The sequence below is a fragment of the Giraffa tippelskirchi genome, chromosome 8 (assembly GCF_054371585.1).
Source record: "Giraffa tippelskirchi isolate mGirTip1 chromosome 8, T2T-mGirTip1v1.2.pri, whole genome shotgun sequence".
In the NCBI taxonomy this organism is placed as follows: domain Eukaryota; kingdom Metazoa; phylum Chordata; class Mammalia; order Artiodactyla; family Giraffidae; genus Giraffa; species Giraffa tippelskirchi.
The window spans coordinates 130,555,472-130,583,049 of NC_137282.1; the positions used below are offsets into that span (position 1 = coordinate 130,555,472).

Below are 27,578 nucleotides of genomic sequence, written 5' to 3' on the forward strand. Positions count from 1 at the left end.
CGGATTCCATTCAATACTGGCTCTGCCACTGGCAAGCTGTATTACCTTAGTCAAGTTATTTAATCTCTCTGAACCTCTTTCTTCTTCTGTAAAATGGAAGTGATTACCATACTGGATAGTTTGCCCACTGAGACATGAGTAAGAGATGAGATATTTGTGTGGCCACAGTTGATATGCCATAAAGGGACAGAGGAATGGCTTTCCTGGTGGCTCAGATGATAAAAGAGTCTGCTTGCAATGCGGGAGACCCGGGTTCGATCCCTGGGTCAGGCAAATCCTCTGGAGGCTACCCACTCCAGTATTCTTGCCTGGAGAATCCCATGGAGAGATGAGCCTGGTGGGCTACAGTCCATGGGGTCGCAAAGAGTTGGACATGACTGAGAGAATAACACTTTCACTTTCAAAGGGACAGAGAAATGTGGCCTGGGTGTTGTAGCTGTGCCAGTGGTCCCCAACCTTGTTGGCACCAAGGACTGGTTTCGTGGAAGACAATTTTTCCAAAGACAGAGGGGAGGATGGTTTCAGGACGATTCAAGTGCATTACACTTATTGGGCATTTTATTTCTATTATTATTGCATCAGTTCCACCTCAGATCATTAGGCATTAGATCCGGAGACTGAGAACCCCTGGGAGATTTTCTCTGGAATAAGCACACCAAGGGGAGAGGATCTGAAGTGACCAGATTCCTTCTACTGAGGAGACTTTCCAGGTCAGATGTGACTACTCCCACTGCTGAGCCCTGAAACCCCTGATACACATTCTTCTAGCAGCGTTTGCTTCAAAGAAAATCTTTCTCACATGTAAACCCATGGCTGATTTATGTCAATGTATGGCAAAAACCACTACAATATTGTAAAGTAATTAGCCCCCAACTAAAATAAATAAATTTATTAAAAAAAAAGAAAATCTTTCTCTGTGATTTTTTTTTTTTTCAGACTGAAAGACGTGGAAGGGAATTTTCAAATATTGAGTGTCCATGATATGCCAAGAGAGTTTCCCAGGTGGCGCTAGTGGTAAAGAATTCACCGGCCAATACAGGAGACATGAGACCAGGGTTCAATCCTTGGGTCAGGAAGATCCCCTGGAGGAGGGCGTGGCAATCCACTCCAGTATTCTTGCTTGGAGAATCCCATGGACAGAGGAGCTTGGCGGGCTAGGGTCCATGGTGTTGTGCAGAGTCGGATGCGACTGAAGCAACATTACAATATGCCAAGAGCTATGCGGGGTGTTTCAAATATGTCACCTCCACGCATATTTCTGTTAAAAAATTTTGTGAAAAACTTTGGAATGGGGAAAAAACAACAAAAATAGAAACTGTTGGGTGTTCTCTTCAGTGCAACCTACCAGGTTATCTGATTCTATTGGGGCCTGTGTATGTTATTGTTTTTGAGCCATTTATAACTGTGCAAGTTCTAGAACACTGACAGTAATGAAATAATTCTCATCCTTAGAAATGCAAATGAAATGTTTGGTGGCCATGCAGCTCATTATTACCCAATGGTTATTGACCAGTTTTGCAGATATTTGTAAATTTATTCCAGTATTCCCGATTGCTCACATATATGTGTTCTTTGAATTCTTCCCTCAACTGGTTGTCGTATCTTGCTGGTTCTCTCATTAACTAATGAGTTAAATAAATTCTTGGCCATGTATTTGTTTTATGTTTATATGAGTCATGATTTTAGCTTTTAAAAATTATCTTTTAATACTGCATATCAGGGGTATCAGGGGGAGGGAGGAGGGCTCAATGGGAAAGGAATATATACAGATAGATAGATAGATATAGTTATGACTGACTCTTGTTATACAGAAGAAACCAACACAACATTGTAAGGCAGATCCTTTAAATTTAAAAAAAAATTGTAATACATAAAAAATACTTTCCAACACAAAGAGCTTAAAAATAAAATAAAAAATTTAAAAATACTGCATATCAGAAAATTGAGAAAATCTTTGCCCAAGGTCACACAGGTAGAAATCTCAGAGATGGGATTTGACCTTGGGTCTGTCTGGTTCTTTCCAGTTTATGAAGTGGCTTCAATAGGTCCTGCACTGTGCCTTTTCTCTCCTGCTTTGTGTGAGTCCTGGAGGTTTAAAGGGCCTGGGCCTCACACTTAGGAGTAATTACTCTTGGAAGAGACAAAGGAGCAGGGTCAGCCTGGGTTCTGGGCACTACTGTTCATGTGATAGGTGGGTGGGTAAGGGATGGACTTAGGTGGAGAAGAGCTAAGTCCCTGGAGAAGGGCTTGGGTGTGAGCACAGAAAGGGATGGGTGGGACAGGAGAGATGTCCCTCCCTTTTTTCTACAAAACACCTCCCACTACCTGCCACATCCTGAATTCTCTCTGTAGCTATGGTGTGGAGTGAGGAATGGGAAAGTCTCAGTCTCCATCCTGAAGGATCTTGGATTTAGTCCCCAGATTTTCCTATGAAATGCTCTGAGTGGAAAAAAAAAAAAAAAAAATATATATATATATATATATATGTTGCCTGCCCTGTCAGTAAACAAAGGATGTTGTAGCCATTACAGCTGATCTCAGGATAGAGCCAGGATGCTCATACACCTGAAATTAACATCACATTGTAAATCAACTATACTCCAATATAAAATAAAAAAAAATTTAGGGACTTCTCTGGTGGTCCAGTGGGCTTCCCTGGTGCCTCAGCGGTAAAGAATCCCCTTGTAATGCAGGAGACATAAGAGACCGGGGTTCGATCCCTGGGGTGGGAAGATCCCTTGGAGGAGGGCATGGCAACCCACTCCAGTATTCTTGCCTGGAGAATCCCATGGACAGAGGAGCCTGGTGGGCTACAGTCTGGGGTCGCAAAGAGTCTGTCAGGACTAAGCAGCAGCAGCTGGTGGTCCAGCAGCTAAAGACTGTGCTCCCAATGCAGGGTACCAGGAACTGGATCCCGCTCTATAAAACAGGGAGTTTGCATGCTGCAACGAAAGATACTGCGTACCGCAACTAAGACACAGTACAGCCAGATAAATAAATATTTTAAAATAATACAATAAAGTAAAAATTAAAAAGCAGACAAATCCCCTAGTATCTGAAAAAAAGAGAGAAAGAAACAGGATGCCCGCCATCAGCCACTGCAGCCACCCATGAGAGAGCATCCAGAGGAGGCCCAGGAGGGGATAACGCAGGGTACTGGCCCCAGATAGCTGAAGGACATGTCAAAGGAATGATTTCAGTGACCCCAGACTCTTGCATCCGATAATACAAAAGCGCTAAATTCCTAAATTTGGGACATCAGGTTTTCTTTAACAGTAATCTTCTGAAGTTCTGACTACCTGGGCTTTGTTGCAAACATTCCTATATACCCTGGTTCCTCCCTTACCTCTTCAGCAGTCCCTTCAAGCTGAGAGGCCGTCTCCCAGGCTTGAAGTTCTCAGAACGTCCACAGAATAAAACATTTAGGTTGTGCAACTTTTTGAGTCGATGTGCAACCTCAGAGTCCTTCAGTGGGCCCCACAGCTACGTGCCTGGGTCAGCCCAGACGTTTGGGTCAGCCTCCTAACTTCCAGTTTCTCCCTCACTGATCCATCTCACACGGTATTCTACCAAATCAATCCCCCTGGAAGAATGCTTTGAACACGCATGGCTCTCCTGTCTGGTGTCTGAAGTGCTCAGGAAGTACTGGGTTGGCCAAAAAGTTTGTTTGTGTTTTCCCTTAGCAAAACCCAAATGAACTTTTTAGCCAACCCAATATTGCCAACTGAAGGCAGACTTCTTCTTTCCCTCATTCTTTTTTGTTACTGGTGCTTGTATGAAATGCTTAACCCCCACTGGTTAACATTATAAAGCCTCCCCTGGGGGACTCCTAAGAATTATAAGAAAGGAACGTTCAGGTTCACATGGAAAGACCTTAATAAATTACCACCTAATAATATCACAAGCCCTGTCCATCCCTGGTTTATTGGTCCCAAGCACCCCTCACTTTCTAAGCACCGTATCTGTCTTGTTTATTGCCTGTCTTCTCAGTAACAAAGTAAGCCCCGGGAGGGCAGGGATTTGGTTTTGGTCTCTTGGTTTTGGGGGGTCTTTTGTCTTGTTTACTGCCTGGTGCATAATGAACAACCCATAAATATTTGTTGAATGAATAAATGTGTGTGTATCATGGTCATGAACTAAGCGGTGAAGGACATTGAATCACCTGCATTTTCAGATGAGGAAACCAGAGTTCAGGCACTGACTTGCCTGAGGGTGACCCAGCTAGAGGATGACAAAGCCTGGATTCAGATTCAAGACTCCTCAGTCATGGCACCTGTACACGCTGGTCAGGCGAGAGATGCCGAATAAAGGCACACAGCAGGTCACGATGTGAGGGTCACAGAGAGCCACCCTGACCTGGAGTGTGAAGGACATGAGTGTGGGAGGAGCAGGCAGGGGGCCGCCTCTGGAGAAGGCGCTAGAGACCAGAGGGAGTGGACAGGACAAGCTTAGAGCCAGAATCAGTGAAGCACATCAGGGCCCAGGCCAGACAAAGAGAAGGTATGGGGAGAAGGAATAAGATGGGGTTTAGGGGTCGGTGCTTCATTCATTCATTCAATCATCCATCCATTCATTCAACATGTACTGAATATCTGCTATATTCTGGACACATTACTAGGCTCTGGGAATTAAAAAAAAAAAAAGATTAAGACAGCACTTGCTTTCCAGGGAGTCTAAAGAGAGAGAAACACATATATAAGCAGAAGCTGTAGAAAACATTTGTATGAGTTTGGTGGGGCACGAAAATAGAAGCACTGAATTCACGGGGAGAGAGGGACAGAGGCGTGTGAAGGAGCAGAGATGGCATCACTGAAGAGCTTTGCCTTGAGCTGAATTTTGGGTGACTGGCAGATATTCGCCAGAAGCTGGGATATGCGAAAGAGGAATCCAGGCAGAAGGAATGCACAAATAGCTCTAGAGGCATGACACAGGCTGGTGAAGGGGCCCACCGTATATGCAGGTGGCTGCCCCCGGCTAGGGAGGAGGGACACACAGGCAAGGTGGGAAAACTAAGGGAGGCAAGGTCAGAGTCCCACATCCGGGGCTAGGGGACACAGACTGTATTCCATCCATCAGAGGGGGTCAGCAAGCCTCGTAATGCCCGACGGTAATTACCAGAGGCTTTGAATTCTGCTGTCTTATTACAAAAGCAGCCACAGACAATGTGTAAAGAAATGGGTGTGGCTGTGTTCTAGGCAAACTTTTTTTAGGGAAGCGGCCTGCAGAATGAATTTGCCTTCCCCTGTCATAGACAATGAGCAGCGACGCAGTGTTTCAACAAAGGAGAGCACCCAAAGATGATTTATGAGGCTAGAATGTGCCAGATAGATTGAAACAGGGGACTCGTGGGGAGCCGAGTGAAACAGCCCAGCTGTGAATTAAAGTCTGAGCAGGATGGCAGCAACAGCAAATGAAAAGAAATGTAAAAGCCACTTTGTAGAAACTAAACAAAGAAAGGAGATGCAGAGGAAGGGAGAGTTAAAAGAGGATCCCAGATATGAGCATGGGTAGGAGGGAGAAAAGCGGTGACTTCGTGATTTAATTTTAGGCAGTGCTCTGCCGCTCTATAACAGAGATGTAGATAAAGATATTCATCAGGAACTGCAAAACAAATCAGAAAAATTGCTTCCATGTGACTGTCAAGGCAGAGATTCTTTTTAGAGGCAAATATTACCTGCAGGTGGAAGGGAAGGGATTTCGGGTGGTGGGAAAGGGGTGGGGGTGGGGGGCAAGGCGATATCGTCCAAATAAGCTTTTTACTAACTTGAAGGGAAATGGATACATCTGGAAAATTCAGAACTGTTTGCATAAGCGATGCGAGGCTGTTCAGACCCTGTTTCCCAAACCCCAGGTGTTACATAAGATAATGTTACTAAAATGTTCGGGACTTCGGGAGAGAAACTGTATAAACATGTGGTTTTACTATAGCTCATAAAAGATGATTGTGTGAAAACCTGAGAAAAATTGAAACTCTGTAAAGTATAAATGAATGGCTTCCTTTTTCTTTTATGGCTGTGCCTCGCTCAAGGCTTCGAAGATGTGATTAGAAATGAGCGTCTGGGGGCCAGGCTAAGACACGAGGATTTAGCAAGTGGCCTCTGTCTGTCTATCATGTTCCAGTGAGCCTGGTGTGTGGGGAACTAGAGATGGTGGGAGGAACACATGGGTGTTTGTTCACGGGAGGGCCAGGCCGGGTGTGGGAAGTGAAATGAGTGAACGGAGTCATCAGCTGGGGTCCAGGGAGGGGGCTGGTTTAGGCAGCCGCGGCTCTGAGCCAGAATCCAGGGGGGCTTGACCTTGATGTGTTGCCTTGGCATTTTCCATTTCCTCAAGTAAAATGAAATGTGAAACGGACCTTCTTTTTTTTTTAGCTGCAGTATTTTGTTTTTATCTGCCCACGAGGGGACAGAGCAACGGTTGCCTTTGAAGAGCCGGCTGTGTGAGCAGCTCCGGGTCTGCTCCCTGGAGCAGGCTGTGAGATCTTGAGTGAGTCTAGACAGAAACGGAGGGGAGGATGGGAGGGAAGGACCGGGTAGGGTGGGATGGGCGAAGGGGAAGTGAGTGGGTGGTGGGAGAGAGGAGGATTACAACGGACCACTTGGCAAGCTTCCTCATCTCAGTGGCAGAGTCCTGCTACCACCAGAGGGAAGCCTGATAGCATGGAGAGAGGGAGACAGCCAAGACCTGGCAAACATGTCAGGGGTTCAAGTCCCGGGTCTGCTACTTGCTAGAGGCCAGGCCTCGAGCTACTTACTTAATCTGTGGGAACTTCCCTTCCTTATCTGTCAAATGAGCCTGCAAAGATCTCTGGGCTTTTTTAAGACTCCGTAAACCGTAAACCGCCAAGCCTTTGTTGTTTGTTGTTGTTCAGTGCATAAGTGGTGGTGACTCTTTTGCAACTGCATGGACTGTAGTCCACCAGCTTTTTCTGTCCATGGGATTTCCCAGGCAAGAATACTGGAGTGGGTTACCATTTCCTTCCCCAGGGGATCTTCCCCACCCAGGGATCAAACCTGCATCTCCTGCATTGGCAGGCAGATTCTTTACCACTGAGCCACCTGGGAAGACTCAGCCTAGGGTCTGCCCATTCAGTTCAGAGTAGCCTGTATATATTTTATATATATAGCCAAGTCTTGATGACAAGTACCCGAGAGTTCTGACTTCACAGGTCAAGTTCAACCCTGGTTTTCAGTGAGTGGTTTCCAAAAGGCTCAGATGTCTTTGGGGCCTGGTTGCTGAAACCTTCTTTACTGACAGACTGTGCTACCTTCTCGCGTCACTCCTATTGCCTGCAGGCAGAGGGGAGGGGCGTGAGCCCCAGCCACAGTAGTTCAAGGTAGATGCATAGAGCAAGGAAGGCTCAGGCAGTGGCAGATGGTGAGGTGCAGAGAAGAGAGTATTCTCTGGCTTATTAGCTGTGTCATCGTGAGCTGATCACATTACCTCTTAGAGCTATGTCCTCTGCATCAACACAAGGATGGAAAAGGTCTGTGAGTTTGCCAGGAAGAGTAAATGAAATAACCTACGGAAAAGCAGGCAACAAAGAGCTGATCTTGGTTTGATGGTTATGATGTGCAGGTTTGAGTCCATAAGTTAATTTTCCTTTCTACTCCTTATTTGGCTAATCCTGCTGCTGGAGCCGTCTGATGGGAGGAAAATCACTCTGAACTCCAGGAGGGCAGAATTCATGTCTTATCTCTATGCACCACAGTCTAGCACAGGGTTTGGCAGATGGGGCTTTTTCTGCCACGGTCAGCATACAAAAAAGAATGCATTTAATGGACCAGACAGAGAGTGCCCTGTATTCTCGTGGCTGGAAACTAGGAAAGGCCTGGAAGAAATAAAACAGCTCTGATCTCTCCTTTTGTGTGTCGAGGTCCACTCTCTGCCCCTCAGCACCCAGCTCTGGCCCTGGAGAGGCTGTACCTACAGAAACTACATGAATGGGTGCCTTGCCTTTGGGCTCCTAATTGGGTTCAGTCAGTGAAAAGTACCAGCAGGAGATCTTCTGAAAAAGTGGAAAGTGAGACGAAGTATTTATTACCACGGATCCCTCTTTGCCAGACTTCCCAGGTGGCGCAGTGGTAAAGAATCCGCCTGCTGATTCAGGAGACACTGGAGATATGGGTTCAATCCCTGGGTCAGGAAGATCTCCTGGAGAAGGAAATGGCAACCACACTCCAGTATTTTTTGCCTGGAAAATTCCGTGGACGGAGGAGGCTGGTGGGCTACAGTCCGTGGGGTTGTAAAGAGAAGGACATGACTGAGCGACTAAACAACAAACAGCAACAATGCCTTCTTGCCAGGTCACTCCGTTGATGGCTGAAGTCCACTGAAGGCCATAGCTCCTGTTGGACACTTTTCCTACAACCACCACCTGTGGTTCTGGAAGTAATGCTGTCCTTTCATCCCATCATGCCCAGGGGAGGCAGAAGTCTCCTGCTGTTATCACACTGGGATAACCCATGTCCAAATAGCAATGCACTCCGGTATTCTTGCCTGGAGACTCCCATGGACAGAGGAGCTGGGCAGGCTAAAGTCTATGGGATCGCAAAGAGTCAGACACAACCGTGCCACTAATTTTGACTTTTGACTATTTTTTCATCCAGCCCAGAACTTTGTAAGTAGACCCTGCATTAATCTCCCCATTAACTTCTCTGTCTGTTAACATCCTGGGACCTTCTCTTTTACAAAATTTGTCAGAGAGGCTAGGAAACAATGAAAGGTGATTTGATCTAGAAACAAGGCTACTAAGAACATGAAGACCTGGAGCCATGAAACCCGGGGGAGGGAGGTTATTGTAAGGATGTTTCTGAACATGGGCAGAAGTGAGCCTGCTTCATCCAGGGTGGCATCCAGCCTGCTTCACCCATCTGAGGACCCAGGGATCGAACCCAGATCTCCATTGTCTCCTGCATTGGTACGCAGATTCCTTACCCCTGAGCCACCTGGGGAGCCTTTCGATAAGCCACATGCACTCAAATCCTTATCCTAGGGCTGCCTCGTTGGGTCAGCTTTTTATACGGTGCCTGTGCTTGTGAGTTGGTTCTTGAACAGCAGAGCCTGAGAGTCTTGTTCAGTTAGCTATTTATCTCCTGCCCTTTCTCGCTTCCCCTATTCCTTTCCTCCAAAAGCACTGCTCCCCCTTCCCAGTAAGTCAGGAAGGAGAATCTCCACCTCAGGCTCTGCTGCTCAGGAACTGACTCACAAGCAGAGAGAGACACAGACGTAGAGAACAAATGTGTGGACACCAAGGGGAGTAAAGGGGGGTGGGGTGGGATAAACTGGGAGATTGAGATTGATATATACACACTTCTATGTACAAAAAAGATAACCAATGAGAACCTACTGTATTAGCATGGGAGGGGGAGTAATCATCTCTTTGTAGGACATATATTAAGTTAACCTTAAAAATGCATTCCAATATATATTAGGTGCAGACAAATACTGTTTGAGTCCACTTATATGAGCTACCTAGAACAGTCAAATTCATAGGGTCAGAAAGTACAGTGGTAGATGCCAGGGGCTAGGGGGTGGGGGGGGTGGGGAAGGGAATGGGGAGTTAGTGTTTCATGAGGCCGGAGTTTCAGTTTAGGAAGGTGAAAAATTGGGGAGATGATGAAAGCTGTACATCAATGTGAATGTACTTAGTGCCACTGAACTGTGCAGTTAAATACAGTTAAAATGGTATGTTTTATATTCTATGACTTTTACCACACAAAAAGTTTTTTTTAAAAAAAAAAGCTAGGTAAGGACGTGGTCCCAGCAGGAGATCGGGGGGCGCAAATTGCACCACAGAGCTGGTCCTATCTTGAGGCCAGGAGGTCAGTCTTGTGTCCCCTTTGCAGTTGGACATCAGCTGAGGTGTGGGGAGGAGGTGGGACACAGCCTCCTCTGGCCAAGGCCCTCCCTCTTTGTCATCCTCCAGATCAGCCTCCTGGTGGAGGCTCCCTTTGGCCTTGGGCAATTCTCTTGAAGGGGAGCCAATCCGCCATTCAGGAGACAGCTTCAATTCTGAATTGACAAACACCTGTGGCCGCGGGGAGCTACAGGGGCACCAGCATCGCCCTCTACAGGCCTTCTGTAGTATTACAAGCTTGGTAGCTTTTTCTGTGGTCACTGTTACCTGTGAACTCTGCCAGTGAGCACCATGAGGAGAAGGAGCTAGATAAGGGCTGATCCCTGAACTCAGGAGCTTGCAGTCTACAGAGGGAACTAGGAAAAAACAATTAATTATCCAGCAAACAAGAAATTTACACGGCATAAAATCGAACTGCTGTGGGAGGTTGACTAGGAGGCAGAGAATACCTAGGTGTGAAAAGATGACCCTGTAAGGGTTTGATAAGGAAGCAGTATTCCAGCTGGTACTTAACCGTTATCTTGAAGGACTTTACTAAATATTGCTTAGATACTGTGCAACAGAATGGATGCTAAAATACTGCTTAGATTCTGAGGGGCTCAGACTGCTGTGACAGTTTCTGTCTCCAGAAATGAGAGTCATCCTCCCCACATTATGTACACACACCACACTCTTGATCCTAACGTTGGAATATTAGGCATTTTTCTGGGCTAGTGGGTTTTTTTAATTTGGTCTAATTTAATTTTTTATTTTTAAAATATCAGGTTGTTTTCATGTGCTTTTGAAAGTGCTGTGAGTATTCTCTCCTTGGCCATCTTACGCCAGGGTCCCCTTCATAGCTGGACATGCCACCTCTCTCTGTACCTACACACACACCTGCCATCTCCTCTACAACTTCACAACATGGGGGAGTGAGGTGCGGGCTGGGTTATCAGTCAGTGGGGACCAGGCCTCCACCCCTACATTGAAAGGGAAACCCCAAGAAGCTTTGTTCTCACCCTCTCCCTGCCTCTGCCCCATGTGGTGTGAAAAGGGCACACGCCCCAGCAACAAAGTAATAGGTTTTTCCCGTCAGTGTTCAGTTCCAATTTCCTGTCTGGCCCTCCGTGAGCCACCCTGAGCCAGTCCTTAGTAAGGTCCGCATTTTCTGTCCTGCTTAAAGCCTGTGTGTCAGGGGCTGCTGGCAGTCTGGGAACTTATCAAAAGACAACAGCGTCCTGCTTTAATTGTCTCTGCTGAACCTGGGTCCTGACCCTCCCCATTGCAGAGCCTTGGCTAGAGGGTGAACATTCTAGAAGCTGGGCATAGGGTAGGACTGAGTTCTAGGAAGGCACGGGGTTTCTTGAGGCAAGGAGACACAGTTTCAGTCTCAAAGCTCCTCTCCATTTATTTAATCTCTCAAGATTTCAGTCAGCCAGGCCTAACCTGACGAGCTCCACAGACCAGAGAAAAATCATATTTCCTCTTGAGTGAGTCATTTGTTTCACACAGACCAGATGCTACCTGAGAGCCTCCCCCAAAGGCATCAGCAGTCCTGCGGCACGCCCACACCTCCCAGACCTTTCCTCCCTTGCGAACGTGCTTTTCTCCACTGTTAAAGTGCTAGTGATGACGGGCTAGGGACTCTGGGAGGAAGAAAGTGCTGAAGCCACAGGTTTTGTCTTCAAAGGCTCTGAAACAACAGGAGGGTGACAAGTTTGGGGGAACTGATTCCTCTCTCCTTAAGAAGCATTAGGAGGGAATTACCTGGCAGTCCAGTGGTTAGGACTCTGAGCTCTCAGTGCAGAGGGCCCAGGTTCGATCCCTGGTCAGAGAACTAAGATCCCACAAGCTGCATGTCCTACCCCCTCAGAAAAAAAACATTAGCAGGAGTGATGGCTCCTCCAGTCCTGTTCCCTGCATAGTTGTCCCTGCAGTCTCCCCAAGAGATGGGAGCAAAGATGAGGAAAGGTATCCAGAATGTTCCACAGGCCTAACACAGTGTAATATGCATTTTATAAGTCAGGACATTTCATCATCTCTGTGATTATTCTCATTTCTCTCGCATGGACACTGAAGTTGCCCAGGGCCACACAGCTGGTCAGGGCTGGCAGTGAATTCAAGGCCGTGTACAAAGCTTGCTGTGTTTCCATCTCCACTCACTGATCATGTAGGTGGATGTTTATTATGCAAATTTTGTAGACCCTCACCCCGAAGTTTATGGTGCTACTTCTCCTTCTGCCAGACTACATGGGTCTGGGAGGCCAAGGGCAGAAGGGGGCGGGTGCCCTTGTTAGCAGACCCAGGGACCACAGACCCAAATGCCTTCTTCCTTTCGCAGGGTGCTGGGCCCTGTTGGCTTAGATACTCAAATGCCAGGGGAGAGATGTTCTGCCAGGGGGCACACAGTGACACCCAGAGAAGCATGGGGCCTGTAGGCCACATGCCTCCCTGCCCAGGTCCCCACAGATGTGCACAGAAGCAGACATAGCTCTTCTCACGTGGTCCTGCTTTTCACACTTGAACCAGAGCTGCCCACAGCAGTCCAGCTACAGACCTCCTCACACGTCTGCTCTTTACTCAGAGGGCATCTGTGGGTGATGCTGGGTTTAATGCATGTCACCTGTGGAGGTTACGGGAGGCAGGTGGTAAGTTTCTCTCTTTACCAATGTGGTGGTTCGGTGATGAGCCCCTGGGGTCCTCTTCAGGAAGGAAGCCTCTGTTTTCCCACCTGCCAGTCTCTTGAGGGCTTGCCAAGACTAAAGAGAGCTCCTTACCCAAGGTCACACCCTCCCGGAGCAGCCCTCAACCAGGGACAGACCAAGGCAGACCAGCCCCTTCTTTATTCCCCCATGGGGTTGGCTGAGGCTTGAGGCTCCCACGAAGGCTGCATGACAGCCCAACTTCTCCCTCTGCCCATTTCTGCTTCCCCCTTCCCCCTCACCAGCAACCCCGACAAAGCTCCTGCCTGCTAACCTCCAGCTCAGAGCCTGCTTCAGGGGAGCCCCTGCCCCCCAGGCCTAGGAGTGCCAGGGAGGCAACACCTGAGGAGACAGGAGAAGGACCAGGTGTCATGGGAACTCTCTCCTCTGCTTCCTGTTTTGCCGCTAAGGGGCTGTGCGGTTGTGGAGTAGCCAATGGGCCTGTCTGGACCTCCGTTTCCCTCTCTGCACCCAGAGAAGGGTTCGGACTGGATCATCTCAACAGCCAACAGGTTCTAAGACCACTTGATCTTAGGGAACTCGACGGAGAACTGTGATGGAACCCACAACTTCCGCACTTTCTGGAATCTCCCCACCAACCCGGCCATCACGGCAGGAATTGGAGCATGGTCCCTGTGACTCCTGGAGCAACTGTCCCCTGGGCCCAAGCTGGGAGCTCAGGAAACCGTTTCCCAAGATTCACCCCACCCCCTCGCCTCTTCCCCCAACGGGAGCTCTCCCCACATCCCCAGTACCTTCCACCAGCTTGGCATGTCACGCACCAGGAGGGGGTTGTCGGAACCCCTGCCCCTCTCTTGGCCCCAAGCCTGGTGATGACCTTTGCCCTAGTTGACAAGAGAAAGGTGCTGGGTGCCAGCAGGAGGCAGGAGGCTGCTCCATGAAATGCATGGATGTGTTTGTACCCGGGACTGGGGATATAGGTATGGACAGTGGTCCCCAACCTTTTCAGCACCAGGGACCGTTTTTGTAGAAGAAAATTTTTCCATGGATTGGTGCGGGGGGGTGGGGAGGGGTGCTGGTTTGGGGATGATTCAAACACATTACATTTACTGTGCACTTTATTTCTATTATGATTACATCAGCTCCACCTCAGACCATCAGGCATTAGATCCTGGAGGCTGGGGACCCCTGGGTACAGACTTATGTGGTCGTCAGACTCCAAATGCCAGGCGGCAGACCTCCCCTGCCCTCCCCCACGCCCTTCTCTAGGGCAGCTTTCACATGGCCGCCAAAGAGCGCCAGCCCTTAGGCACGTCCAGCTGCCTGCAGACCTAGGACTGCCCGCTTCCTGGCACCCTGACCTGTCCCCTCGCCATGCCGAGCCTTGTTTCCCATCACATTAAGGGCCAGTCCCTCCCCCACTGCCCCCATCCCTCCAGGGCCAGCTGGGCAGCGAGCACCCAACCTTTAGCCCTCAGCTTGTTTTTTTATAACTGAGCACGACAATCAGCATTAGATACAGTCGGCAATACCCCCAAAGCCCCTGTGGCAAACTGACCATGCGGTGTGTCAGCCTGTGAGCAGAACACCTGTGAGGGGCTCAGGCTGGTGGGCACCAGGCCTTGGCAGGGCTCCCTGAGGGCAGGGCTCCCTGAGGGCAGGGCTCCCTGAGGGCAGGGCTCCCTGAGGGCAGGGACCCGCCCCTCTGTCCCCCCAGGTGACTGCCCTTGGCCTTTGACTCTGCAGTGCACACGTCACAGACCTGAGCCATTGGTGAATCCCTTTCTCAGCACTTTTCCTCTTCACCTCTAGGGTCAGCTCCCCTTTACGAAACCAGTGGTGCACATCCCATCTCCCTCATCAAATGGGGTGCTCCAGGGGGCAGGAACACCTTACAGACTGGGGCTTCCAGGGGACAGGGCTGTGTCTCCCCTCAGACTGGGGCTCCCTGAGGGCAGGGCTGTGTCTCCCCTCAGTCAGGGGCTCCTTGAGGCAGGGCTGTGTCTCCCCTCAGTCAGGGGCCGCCTGAGGCAGGGCTGTGTCTCCCCTCAGACCAGGGCTCCCTGAGGCAGGGCTGTGTCTCCCCTCAGACTGGGGCTCCCTGAGGCAGGACTGTGTCTCCCCTCAGACTGGGGCTCCCTGAGGCAGGGCTGTGTCTCCCCTCAGACCGGGGCTTGCTGAGGCAGCGCTGTATCTCCCCTCAGACTGGGGCTCCCTGAGGGCAGGACTGAATCTCCCCTCAGTCAGGGGCTCCCTGAGGCAGGGCAGCATGCTAAGTGAGAGGGATTCCACATCTGTTAGATCCTTGAGGAGGAAGTGGCAACCCCCTCCAGTATTCTTGCCTGGAAAACCCCATGGACAGAGGAGCCTGGCAGGCTACAATTCATGGGGTCACAAAGAGGTGGACACAACTTAGTGACTGAGCACTCACACATGGCTCATTGGAAAGCAGTCCTAGGAAGAACCATGAGGAGTAGGGCAGTGAGGCAGGGACGAGAGAAAGCCAGGAAGGAGTTCATGGATGAGGGGCTCACCCCTGTGGGTACCTGGTGCTCAGTCCTGCTGGAGACCCTTTGAGACACTGTGAGGAGTGCGCCTGAGAATTGTGCACTTGGTGGGGCAAGAAGTTTGATACTTATCCATTAACTCCTGTGCATTCTTGGTTGAGGGTCACTCCTAGGAGTAAGCCTGAACACTTCCAACATGGCTGTTCCAGCAATGGGGAAACACTCTAAGAGAGAGACACAGTAAGGCACGGGTGGCCAGGGCAAGAGTTACAGGTGACTTACTGGATAGCACAGGAGGATATGGTTGGCAGCACCAACAGCTCATGAAAACGAAAACTAAACCACACACACACACACACACACACACACACACACACACACACACACACAAATGGTTATTCAGGTGTGGCCACCTGAATATTGCCAGGCACATTACAGTTAACATGACACCAAAGGAATTCACACTGTTCCTTCCCATCAGCCAACCCCCAAAGCAGCTACTTCTCTTGCTTCATCACCTTTTGCAGAACCATCCAACCAGTTGATCCAAGCCATTGGTCTAACTTGCTAATGGATCCCTCACTTCCTCAGATCATGAAGCACAGAGTCCTTCATCCAGCCACTCTATCTTTGAACACCCTTGGGGAGGCCCACTATCTTCCATGTCTGCTTGGCTATGGCTTGTCATCCTCCAGAGCTTCACTGCTGTTTACCAGTTTGTTTTGTTTTGTCTCCAGGAAGGCATTCCCTTCTTCCTTGACAAGACAGGTATTTGCCAATCAGATAGCCTGGTGGGCAGCTTCCCACCAAGCTTTTCACCAAGGGAAGGACAGTGACCAAGCCCCATCTTTCAGTCTGAATTCTAGAATCTCCACCTGGAGGAACTCTCTCTTGGAAAAACAAGATCCCCTTGCTCAGCAATGCTAAGAGTTATTTGGTTTTTTTTTTTTTTTGCATATCAATCCTTCCCCTCTTTCTGAGGCTCCCTGCGGAGACATTTCTCTGTTTTCAGAACCAGCGCTCCCTGTGTTTCTCCCAGGCAACCAGAGTGCTTCTATGTGATGGGCTCTGTGAATCAGCTGATGGACTGAGCCTCCCTTTCCACTGATTTTCAGAAAATCAGCCAAATTCATGGCTCACCCTAGGCAAATGTAAGGACTCAAATACCCCAATGTGAACTTCATTCGTGATCTCATTTTATTTCCTATTTTGTTTTTTCCTTTTGTCTTGCTTCCTTCTACATTTAATTTGATTTGATTGTTTATGCGTTTATCTAAGCTGCCTTTTCAAGACAAGGCAGATTGAAAACACACAGAGACACACACATCAGCATGCAAACAGGTCTACCTCTTATTATTGTCAATAATGTTATCTCTTCCCACCCCAAGACTACCCCAGACTGGTGCTCATGCATGGCTGCTACACAAATAATCTCTCACTGGTAAAATGGCCTACTTCTGGGTCTGACCCCCAGTCCATCCTCCATGTGGCTGCCAGGTTAATCTTTCAAACATGCAAAGTTCCTAGGGTCACTCTTCTGCTCAAAATTCTTCAGTAGTTCCCTCAACATCTCCAAGATAAATCTCTCTTTTCCTCTCCAAACACCTGGCCCCTGACTGTCTGTCTGTTTAGCCTCATTTCACATTCTTCCCTCCCCACTGCCACACCCCGTAACCCCCAACACGCCCCAACTGACATTCCAGAAAACATTCCATGAAAACACCAGACAGTCTTCCCTGTCCATCTGCCATACTCCTGTTCATCCTTTGAGGTGCAACTCAAAACCACCTCCTCTGTGAAGCCTTCCCTGATTCCCCAGGCAGACTCTGAAATGCTCCAGTTATATGACTGATAGAATGTGAGAGCATTAGCCACATCAGACAAAATGTGAGGAAATTCAGGACCCTACAGACTTGCATTCAAATGTCTTCCAAGCTAGAGCAGAAGATACTAAGATGTCTTAAGAGAGAGAAAAATATGGAAAGTCCAGGCAGGCAAGGAAGGAAGCTGGGTGGGTAAAGGAAGGTATGCATCCATTCCCTTGACTCTTCTCAGAAGATATAGTTAGTTTTGGATGTGATTCGAACACAGGAACAAGGATTGCAAAAGCCCAAACGAGAAAGAGGACCTCCCCCATTGTCATAGAAGTCATCCAAGGACCAAACACACCCATATGCTCTCGCATACAGCCACCATCTCCATGTCCACTCAGGAATCAGGGAAGGAAGCAACTGCAGTTCACGAGATAGTTTCAGTGTAACAGACCTGAGTTACTGACCTAGTAACTTCCACTCTCTGTAGGCAGTAACTCTGCTTGCCTGCAACAGTGATCCTCAAACACGAGCCCTGAGCCAGCAGCATCAGCATAGCCTAAACTTGTGAGAAAAGGAGAGCCTCAGCCCTGTCCCAGGCCCACAGTTCAGAATCTCTGGGGTCAGGGCCCGGCAACCTGAGTGCTAGAAAGTGCTGCAGGAGATTCACATCCTTGGCTGCATATTAGAATCAATGATGGACGCTGATCCCCAGGGTTGAGCCCCAATGCCTAGGGGATGTCTTTTCAACCCTAAGTAGTTTTATTTTTTAATAGCTTTTAAAAAAAATTATTTACTTATTTGGCTGTGCTGGGTCTTAGTTGTGGCACACAGAATCTCCACTGCAGCATTCAAACTCTTTGTTGAGGCATGTGGGGTCTAGTTTTCTAGCCAGGGATTGAACCTGAGCCCCCTGCATTGGGAGCGCAGAGTCTTAGCCATTGGACAACCAGGGAAGTGCCAACTTTAAGTAGTTTTAGAAGAGATGGCGAAACAAATCAAATCCATGGCATTTATGTTTTCAGATTAGTTAAGGAATACATTTTACAAACAAGGATAATGTGTGAGTTTATTTGATGGATTTTTTTTTTGAAAATATGATCACTTAAGAAATCTCAGAAATTGGCGTTAAAATTCCAATTTGATTTTTTAAATTGTTTATTATGCAGAATTCCAAACAAATACAAATGTTCATAGTATAGTCCCGTGATTCCCCATGAACCCAAGCACAGTTTCAGCAACTGCCAACTCAGGACAAACTTTCCCTTCTTCATCCACTTCTCCCCTGGGAACAAATCCCACATGTCATAGCACTATATATATATATATATATATATATATATATATATATATATATATACACACACACACACACACACATATATATATATATATATATGAAGTGACAGTGATGCCTTAGTAATATCAAGTGTCCAGTGTTTGAATTTCTGTCTTATGAATGCCATAAACTGCTTTTTTTTTTAATCAAGAAGCAAATAAGTTCCACACATAAAGACTGGTTCTTTCTTGTGCTGTGCTCAGTTGCTCAGCTGTGTCCAACTCTTTGTGACCCCATGGACTATAGCCCACCAGGCTCCTCGGTCCATGGGGATTCTCCAGGCAAGAATACTGGACTGGGTTGCCATGCCCTCCTCCAGGGGATCTTCCCAACCCAGGGATCCAACCCAGGTCTCCTGCACTATAGGCAGATTCTTTTACCACCTGAGCCACCAGGGTTCTTTCTTATAGTTTTTTAAATTGACCACTTCATTTTTCTTTTTTAAATTTCCTTGTAACTGATTTGTTGAAGAAACTAATTTAAAACTAATAATTGATTTTAGGCCTGTGATTTTGAACATCGAAGTTTTAAAATTATTTGAGTAAGTTTGGTGAAAATGTCACTATTAGCCTGATATTCATAAATTCAGTTCCGTTCAGTCACTCAGTCGTGTCCGACTCTTTGCGACCCCATGAATTGCAGCACGCCAGGCCTCTCTGTCCATCACCAACTCCTGGAGTCTACCCAAACCCATGTCCATCGAGTCGGTGATGCCATCCAACCATCTCATCCTCTGTCGTCCTCTTCTCCTCCCACCCTCAATCCTACCCAGCATTAGGGTCTTTTCCAATGAGTCAACCCTTCGCATGAGGTGGCCAAAGTATTGGAGTTTCAGCTTCAACATCAGACCTTCCAATGAACACCCAGGATTGATCTCTTTTAGGATGGATTGATTGGATCTCCTTGCAGTCCAAGGGACTCTCAAGAGTCTTCTCCAACACCACAGTTCAAAAGCATCAATTCTGCGGCGCTCAGCTTTCTTCACCGTTCAACTCTCACATCCATACATGACCACTGGAAAAACCATAGCCTTGACTAGACGGACTTTTGTTGGCAAAGTAATGTCTCTGCTTTTAAATATGCTATCTAGGTTGGCCATAACCTTCCTTCCAAGGAGTAAGCGTCTTTTAATTTCATGGCTGCATTCATAAATTAAATGTAATCAATTTACTACAGTTATTTAAACACCTGGGAACCTTTTGTTGTTTGTCGTAAGTTTTCCCTCTGAGGCAGTTGATGGTCTTAAAGAGAAAAAAATATAGTAACTATATGAATACAGTTAAAAATATTTAGCAAACCTAGCTAAGTGTGTAAATTGGATTCTTCAGAGAGAAATGTGTTCAACTTGAATTGATGGGACGTTATTCAAAAGTCTCATGAAGAGTGATCATTTCACTTTATCTAAAATTTACTAGATCTGTAAATAAAACAACAAGCCAGCACTGTAATTGAGTGTGGCGTCTGTGGTCGGTCACTAAGTCATGGCCGACTCTTTTGTGACCCCCTGGACTGTAGCCCGCCGGCCTCCTCTGTCCATGGGATTTTCCAGGCAAGAATACTAGAGTGGGTTGCCATTTCCTACTCCAGGGGATCTTCCCAACCCAGGGATTGTACTGGCATCTCCTACTTAACAGGTGGATTCTTTACCACTGAGCCACCTGGTAGCTAGTTTCAAAACATTTTGTCTTAAAAATCAATTAAAAACCTATACAGTTGTAAATAATCCTTTATGCACAATTACACACGAGCCCACGCTGACATTCTCAGTTACAGCCCACTTCAGTTACAATAATTACTGTATTATTAATAATAACATGGCTTGTTCCCTGCCCTTTCTGCCTGCCACCTTGTGAAGTCTGAGGGTTTGCAAGAAGAGGCTCTCTGACCTGATGATTTCAGGCCGTGGACCCTGCCTGTGATGGGCTCTGGAGAGCCTGTCTGCCTTCACTGCTGCCCCAGATCCTGGAGTGCTGGCCAGCAGGCCCTTCTCTTTCCCTGGGGACTCCTGCAGCTTCCCAGAGCCACTTGCCCAAGGTCACGCCCCGCTGGAGCAGCCCCTCCTCAGTGCCTGATGCCTGGGGGTGGGGGTGAGGAAATAACTCTGAGGCACCAGAGCCCACAGGGGGGTTCAGGCTGTGCGCGGCCAGCATCCCAGCTCAGTGCCTCCTTCTCTGCCCAGACGCTGACCCCCAGTGCGTGCGTGCTCAGTCCCTTACTCGTGTCTGACTCTTTAGGACCCCCCAGACGGTAGCCCTCCAGGCTCCTCTGTCCACAGAATCTGCCCCAGCAAGAATAATGGAATAGGTTGCCATTTCCTCCTCCAGGGGATCTTCCCAACCCAGGGATTGGACCTGTGTCTCCTGCATTGGCAGGCAGATTCTTTATCGCTGTGACACCTGGGAATTCCACTGACCCCCAGGATGCCTCAAGAAACATCCTGCATGCTGCTCTTTCCTTGAGAGCTTGTTTCCTGGGACACTAACCTGCAACCTGACCCACAGAGAGGAAAAGCAGGAGAGAATTATTCCCAGCTCAAAAAGAAAGTGTTGATAAAAGTGTAAGATTCGGGAGCTGCCGAACACGAATGCTCAGGAAGAAGCTGCACTGGGCACAGATAACTGGCGTTCTTAGCCCCCACATGGCGGGCACAGTCAGGGCCACATCTCCAGGTGGGAAGACCCTGGAGGAACAGGATTCATTAGAGGAAACAGGAAAAGCCAAGAGCACAGAATTAACCAGACAAAGAGGGAAAGTAGAGAGTTTAGAAGAGGCAAGTGGATCTCCACTTTGACAGTATCCACACTTAATCATGTAAAGTCAACACTGTCAGGAAATTAAACACACACTGTGAGAGACCTTAAGGTGTAAAGATTAAATTTTACCATATCATGGCAATCTAACCCTTCTCAGTGTTTAACATGTGTTTTCCTACACTTAATCTTTTATTATCTTTAATTTTACATTTGTATACCCTTAACTATTTCAATCCACTTCTTTGGACTAGGCAAGATAGACATCATTTAAAAATACATCGTGGACATCACCAGATGGTCAACACCGAAATCAGATTGATTTTATTCTTTGCAGCCAAAGGTGGAGAAGCTCTATACAGTCAGCAAAAACAAGACCAGGAGCAGACTGTGGCTCAGATCATGAACTGCATATTGCCAAATTCAGACTTAAATTGAAGAAAGTAGGGAAAACCACTAGTCCATTCAGGTATGACCTAGATCAAATCCCTTATGAGTATACAGTGGAAGTGACAAATAGATTTAAGGGACTAGACCTGATAGACAGAGTGCCTGATGAACTATGGACAGAGGTTCTTGACATTGTACAGGAGACAGGGATCAAGAAAATCCCCATGGAAAAGAAATGCAAAAAAGCAAAATAGCTGTCTGAGGAGGCCTTACAGATAGCTGGGAAGAGAAGAGAAGCAAAAAGCAAAGGAGAAAAGGAAAGATATTCCCATCTGAATGCAGAGTTCCAAAGAATAGCAAGGAGAGATAAGAAAGCCTTCCTCAGCGATCAGTGCAAAGAAATAGAGGAAAACAACAGATTGGGAAAGACTAGAGATCTCTTCAAGAAAATTAGAGATACCAAAGGAACATTTCATGCAAAGATAGGCTCGATAAAGGACAGAAATGGTATGGACCTAACAGAAGCAGAAGATACTAAGAAGAGGTGGCAACAATACACAGAAGAACTGTACAAAAAAGATCTTCATGACCCAGATAATCACGATGGTGTGATCACTCACCTAGAGCCAGACATCCTGGAATGTGAAGTCAAGTGGGCCTTAGAAAGCATCACTATGAACAAAGCTAGTGGAGGTGATGGAATTCCAGTTGAGCTATTTCAAATCCTCAAAGGTGATGCTGTGAAAGTGCTGCACTTGATATGCCAGCAAATTTGGAAAACTCAGTAGTGGCCACAGGACTGGAAAAGGTCAGTTTTCATTCCAATCCCAAAGAAAGGCAATGCCAAAGAATGCGCAAACTACTGCACAATGGCACTCATCTCACATGCTAGTAAAGTAATGCTCAAAATTCTCCAAGCCAGGCTTCAGCAATACGTGAACCGTGAACTTCCAGATGTTCAAGCTGGTTTTAGAAAAGGCAGAGGAACCAGAGATCAAATTGCCAGTATCCGCTGGATCATCGAAAAAGCAAGAGAGTTCCAGAAAAACATCTATTTCTGCTTTATTGACTATGCCAAAGTCTTTGACTGTGTGGATCACAATAAACTGTGGAAAATTCTGACAGATGGGAATACCAGACCATCTGACCTGTCTCTTGAGAAACCTGTATGCAGGTCAGGAAGCAACAGTTAGAACTGGACATGGAACAACAGCCTGGTTCCAAATAGGAAAAGGAGTACGTCAAGGCTGTATATTGTCACCCTGCTTATTTAACTTATATGCAGAGTACATCATGAGAAACGCTGGGCTGGAAGAAACACAAGCTGGAATCAAGACAGCCGGGAGAAATATCAATAACCTCAGATATGCGGATGACACCACCCTTATGGCAGAAAGTGAAGAAGAACTAAAGAGCCTCTTGATGGTGAAAGAGGAGAGTGAAAAACTTGGCTTAAAGCTCAACATTCAGAAAACTAAGATCATGGCATCTGGTCCCATCACTCCATGGGAAATAGATGGGGAAACAGTGTCAGACTTTATTTTTTTTGGGCTCCAGAATCACTGCTGATGGTGACTGCAGCCATGAAATTAAAAGACGCTTACTCCTTGGAAGGAAGGTTATGGCCAACCTAGATAGCATATTGAAAAGCAGAGACATTACTTTGCCAACAAAAGTCCATCTAGTCAAGGCTATGGTTTTTCCAGTGGTCATGTATGGATGTGAGAGTTGGACGGTGAAGAAAGCTGAGCGCCGCAGAATTGATGCTTTTGAACTGTGGTGTTGGAGAAGACTCTTGAGAGTCCCTTGGACTGCAAGGAGATCCAATCAGTCCATCCTAAAAGAGATCAATCCTGGGTGTTCATTGGAAGGTCTGATGTTGAAGCTGAAACTCCAATACTTTGGCCACCTCATGCAAAGGGTTGACTCATTGGAAAAGACCCTAATGCTGGGTAGGATTGGGGGCGGGAGGAGAAGAGGACGACAGAGGATGAGATGGTTGGATGGCATCACCGACTCGATGGACATGGGTTTGGGTAGACTCCGGGAGTTGGTGATGGACAGAGAGGCCTGGCGTGCTGCAATTCATGGGGTCACAAAGAGTTGGACACGACTGAGCGACTGAACTGAACTGAAAAATACATTCTTTCATCAAGTAGCCCAGACCCCCAAGATATAAACAAGCATGAATCAAAAATAAAATAGAGGAGGGACAACTCTGAAAACTGAACTCACCTCCCATGCAGAAAAAGGCCTCTCCCTTTATTTCACTTATTCCATGCACATTTACTTAATGCCGACAGTGGTTGACACTTGGCTCTGTGGGAAAATGGGTCAAAAAGGCAGAGTCTCAGGCCCAGTGAGGTTATGAACAAAGTTGCTAGATGAGAAAGGAAATATATCTTTCTTTTGTATTCCTTATAATTTAGTAGAAGAATTATTCTTGGTTCCATGGTAATAAAGTTGATATCTAACTGCAAGTACATAATTCCTCATACATATTTTTAAATTCCGAGAACTGCTATGAAACCAATAAATAACAGAGTGAGATATAGTAAGCGGTGTGATTAAAGACTTATCCTGCACAAGGAAGCTACTCCAGATGGATTCCCTAGGTGCTTTTCTTAACTTTCAGAAAATCAAGGATACTTGCGTTTTATGAAGTTTTGAGAATATAAAAAAAGATGAAATGTCAGCTAACATTTTTGCAGGCAAATAGAGACTCTCACATCTGACAGATACCAGTCAGGAAAGCACACTAGAACAATTCACTTTGGAAAAACAGATACAAAAATCCCAATTAAAAACTTAGGAAATAAAAACACCTTAAGAAAATTACTCATGAAACCCAAGCCAGGTTTAATCATGAAATTCAAACCATCATACAGAAATTAAAAGCCTCAATATAATTAATCATATTAGCATAAAACCCAAAATAGCAAGTGTTGTTACATTATCTTTATATGTTCTGGAAATAACTTTGGCGTGTTTAAAACTCCATTTTGTGCAAATCAAAACTATAATGAGTAATACTTCACACTGGTCAGAATGGCCATCTTTAAAAGATCTACAAATAACAAATGCTGGAGAGGGTATGGAAAAAATGGGAACCCTCCTAAACTGCTAATGAGAACGTAAAGTGGCACAGCTACTATGGAGAACAGTATAGAGGGTCCTTTAAAAATAGAGCTACCTGTTTGAGTTTCCTGAGCCATACAGCAAATTCCCATTGGCTATCTATTTTACATATAGTAATGTAAGTTTCCATGTTAGTCTTTCCATACATCTCACCCTCTCCTCTCCTCTTCCCATGTCCATAAGTCTATTCTCTATGTCTGTTTCTCCACTGTTGCCCTGTAAGTAAATTCTTCAGTACCATTTTTCTAGATTCCGTATATATGTGTTAGAATATGGTATTTATCTTTCTCTTTCTGACTTAACCTAGAAGGGTGGGATGGGGAGGGAGATGGGAGGGAGCTTCAAAAGGGAGGGGATGTATGTATACCAATGGCTGATTCATGTTGAGGTTTGACAGAAAACAGCAAAATTCTGTAAAGCAATTACCCTCCAATAAAAAATAAATTAAAAAAAAAAATAGAGCTACCTGGAGAAGGAAATGGCAACCCACTCCAGTATTCTTGCCTGGGAAATCCCATGGACAGAGGAGCCTGGCTGGCTACACTCCATGGGGTTGCAAAGAGTCAGACCTGACTTAGCAGCTAAACAACAGAAGGACTCTTAGAAATAAGTTTGATATTCATTTTACATCTGGAAAATGAATATTAGTATTTCCCTAAAAGAGGAAGTGATTCATGTGGCTCAGCTGCCTCAGGAGAGATGGCTTCTTACACACACTTTCAAAGAACTGAAAATAAAAGTATATTCTGTTAAAAAATAAAATAGATCTATCATATGATCCAGCAATCCTATTCAACATATATCTGGACCAAACTGTAATTTGAAAAGATACATGCCCTGCAGTGTTCATAGTAGCACAATTTACAATAGCCAAGACATGGAGATAACCTAAATGCCCATTGACAGGTGAATGGATCAAAAAAAGATGTGGTGTATATACACTATGGAATACTACTCAGCCCCAAAAAGAAGGAAATAATGCCATTTGCAGCAACCTGGATGGAACTAGAGATTATCACACTAAGTGAAGTAAGCTAGAAAAAAAAGATGTATACCGTATGATATCACTTATATGTGGAAACTAAAATGTGATGCAAATGATGTTGTTTACAAACAGAAACAGACTCACAGATATAGAGAACAAGCTTATAGCTACCAAAGGGGAAAGGGGGAGGAATAAATTAAGAGTTTGGGATTAGCAAATACAAACCACCATATATAAAACAGATAAGGTCCTACTGTGTAGCACAGGGAACTATATTCAATATCCAATAAACCATAATGAAAAAGAAAGCTCCATTTTGTATACAATTCTAAGATTCAATGGGTAGTTTCTCTCTTTAAATTATTTATTTTAAATGGATTATTCATCTCATTTCAACCTACGTATTTTGAGTGTTAGTTAAATACAGGGCACATTATACATGTTGGAGAACTGTTAGAATTATACCCTTAAAAAGAGAAAAAACAGAACCAAAACAAACATGCCTTCTTCATTGTATCTATTTAATAATTGTGCCAGAAGAGCCTGCAATAACTTGCAGGAAAGACAAGAGGGGAGACAATAAAAGACACAAATAACAAAGGAATAAAAATGTTGCCTTTTGCTGGTGGCCTAGAGAATCAAAAGAAATCAACCAAAATATTATTAGAAGTAAAAAATGTATTCTGTAGAGTTATGGGATATAACATGCAGCCTCAAAAATCAATTGTGTTGTCATAGACCTAGTAGCACACTGAAAATAAAGTGAGAACCAAGAGCTCATTTATAGCAATAAAAAATTTGAATATCAACCCGCACTGTGAGAGATTTATTCAAATAATGTTATAAATATTCAATGGCAAAAAGAAGACATTAATACCTAGAGAAAGAACTATATCGTGCCTAGAAATACCAAAGGCAGTGAAGTAACAGTGCACCTGTGCTTTCCTGATGCTCCTTAGTCCCATTGGTGCTCCCTTTCTATACCCAGGTGTGCTAACATCACTGTAAAGGGAGAACACAGTATGGCAGACACAATCACCAAAATTGCTCTCTGCTTTGTCCATTTCTTCATCACTGCCTCTGTCTGACTTTCCCAATTCTGATTCCTACCCATTGAATTTCAGGTCTCAATTTCTGGCTCATTTTCTTGCTCATTCATTTTGAAGCATCCCTTCTTGGTGAGCCATCTATCAACCAATTGGTGGTTGTCTTAACTGGCCAGCCTCCAGACACCCCTCTTCGGGTATTACTTTAGCCAGCAGTGCTCCCAGTGCATTTGGACAATATAAATATGAAATTTAATGCAATTCAAATTCAAACTTCTGTGGGATAATATAGAATGGAATCCAATTGGGACAAAAAGTGCTGAATAAATAATTTAGAAAAGGTGATAGGGACTTTCCTAGTGGTACAGTGGATAAGAATGAGCCTGCCAATGCAGGGGACACATGTTCAATCCCTGGTCCCGAAAGATTCCACAAACCTCGTAGCAACTAAAACCTGTGCGCTACAACTACTGAGCCCAAGCTCTAGAGCCTGTGAGCTGCAACTACTGAAGCTCATGTGCCTAGAGCCTGTGCTCCTCAGTAAGAGAAGCCACTGCAATGAGAAGCCCGTGCACTGCAACAAAGAGTAGCCCCCATTCAATGTAGCAATGAAGACCCAGTGCAACCAAAACTAAATAAATGCAAAAATTAATAAAAGGTAATAAGGGATGCATGTATGTTTTATGAACTTTTCTCTTATACTTCACTATCAAAATATATATGAGACAGAAAAAGTAATTATGGTGAACTAGGGGCAGGAGGAGAAGGGGACGAGAGAGGATGAGATGGCTGGATAGCATCACTGACTGGATGGACATGGGTTTAGGTAGACTCCGGGAGTTGGTGATGGACAGGGAGGCCTGGCATGCTGCGATTCATGGGGTCGCAAAGAGTCGGACACGACTGAGCGACTGAACTGAACTGAACTGAATTTGAGACAATAGCTTCAGAGAAGACAAACGGTGTTTTTCCAAGGTCACATGGGAGGTATGGAGAAAAGACAGATTTTGAACTTTTATCTTTTGATACCAAAGTCTGGGCTCTTAAATGCTACTCTACAGACTCCACAGGGATCAAAATCCAATCCATAAAAAATAGTAGAAAACATAAC

General features: G+C 46.0%; 1 protein-coding gene across 4 annotated transcripts in view; it reads right to left on the reverse strand.

Annotated features, from left to right (window-relative positions):
• MOCS1 (molybdenum cofactor synthesis 1) overlaps positions 1-27,578 on the reverse strand; it is a 386,238-nt gene that overhangs the window by 255,306 nt on the left and 103,354 nt on the right. Inside the window, exon 1 of one of the 4 annotated variants that reach the window (XM_081523255.1) lies at positions 23,534-23,617. The exons of the other annotated variants lie outside the window; for them this stretch is intronic. The gene's annotated coding sequence lies outside the window, so the exon portion shown is untranslated. Of the gene's footprint in view, positions 1-23,533; positions 23,618-27,578 lie in introns of those variants that run through there. 4 annotated transcript variants of the gene reach the window in all.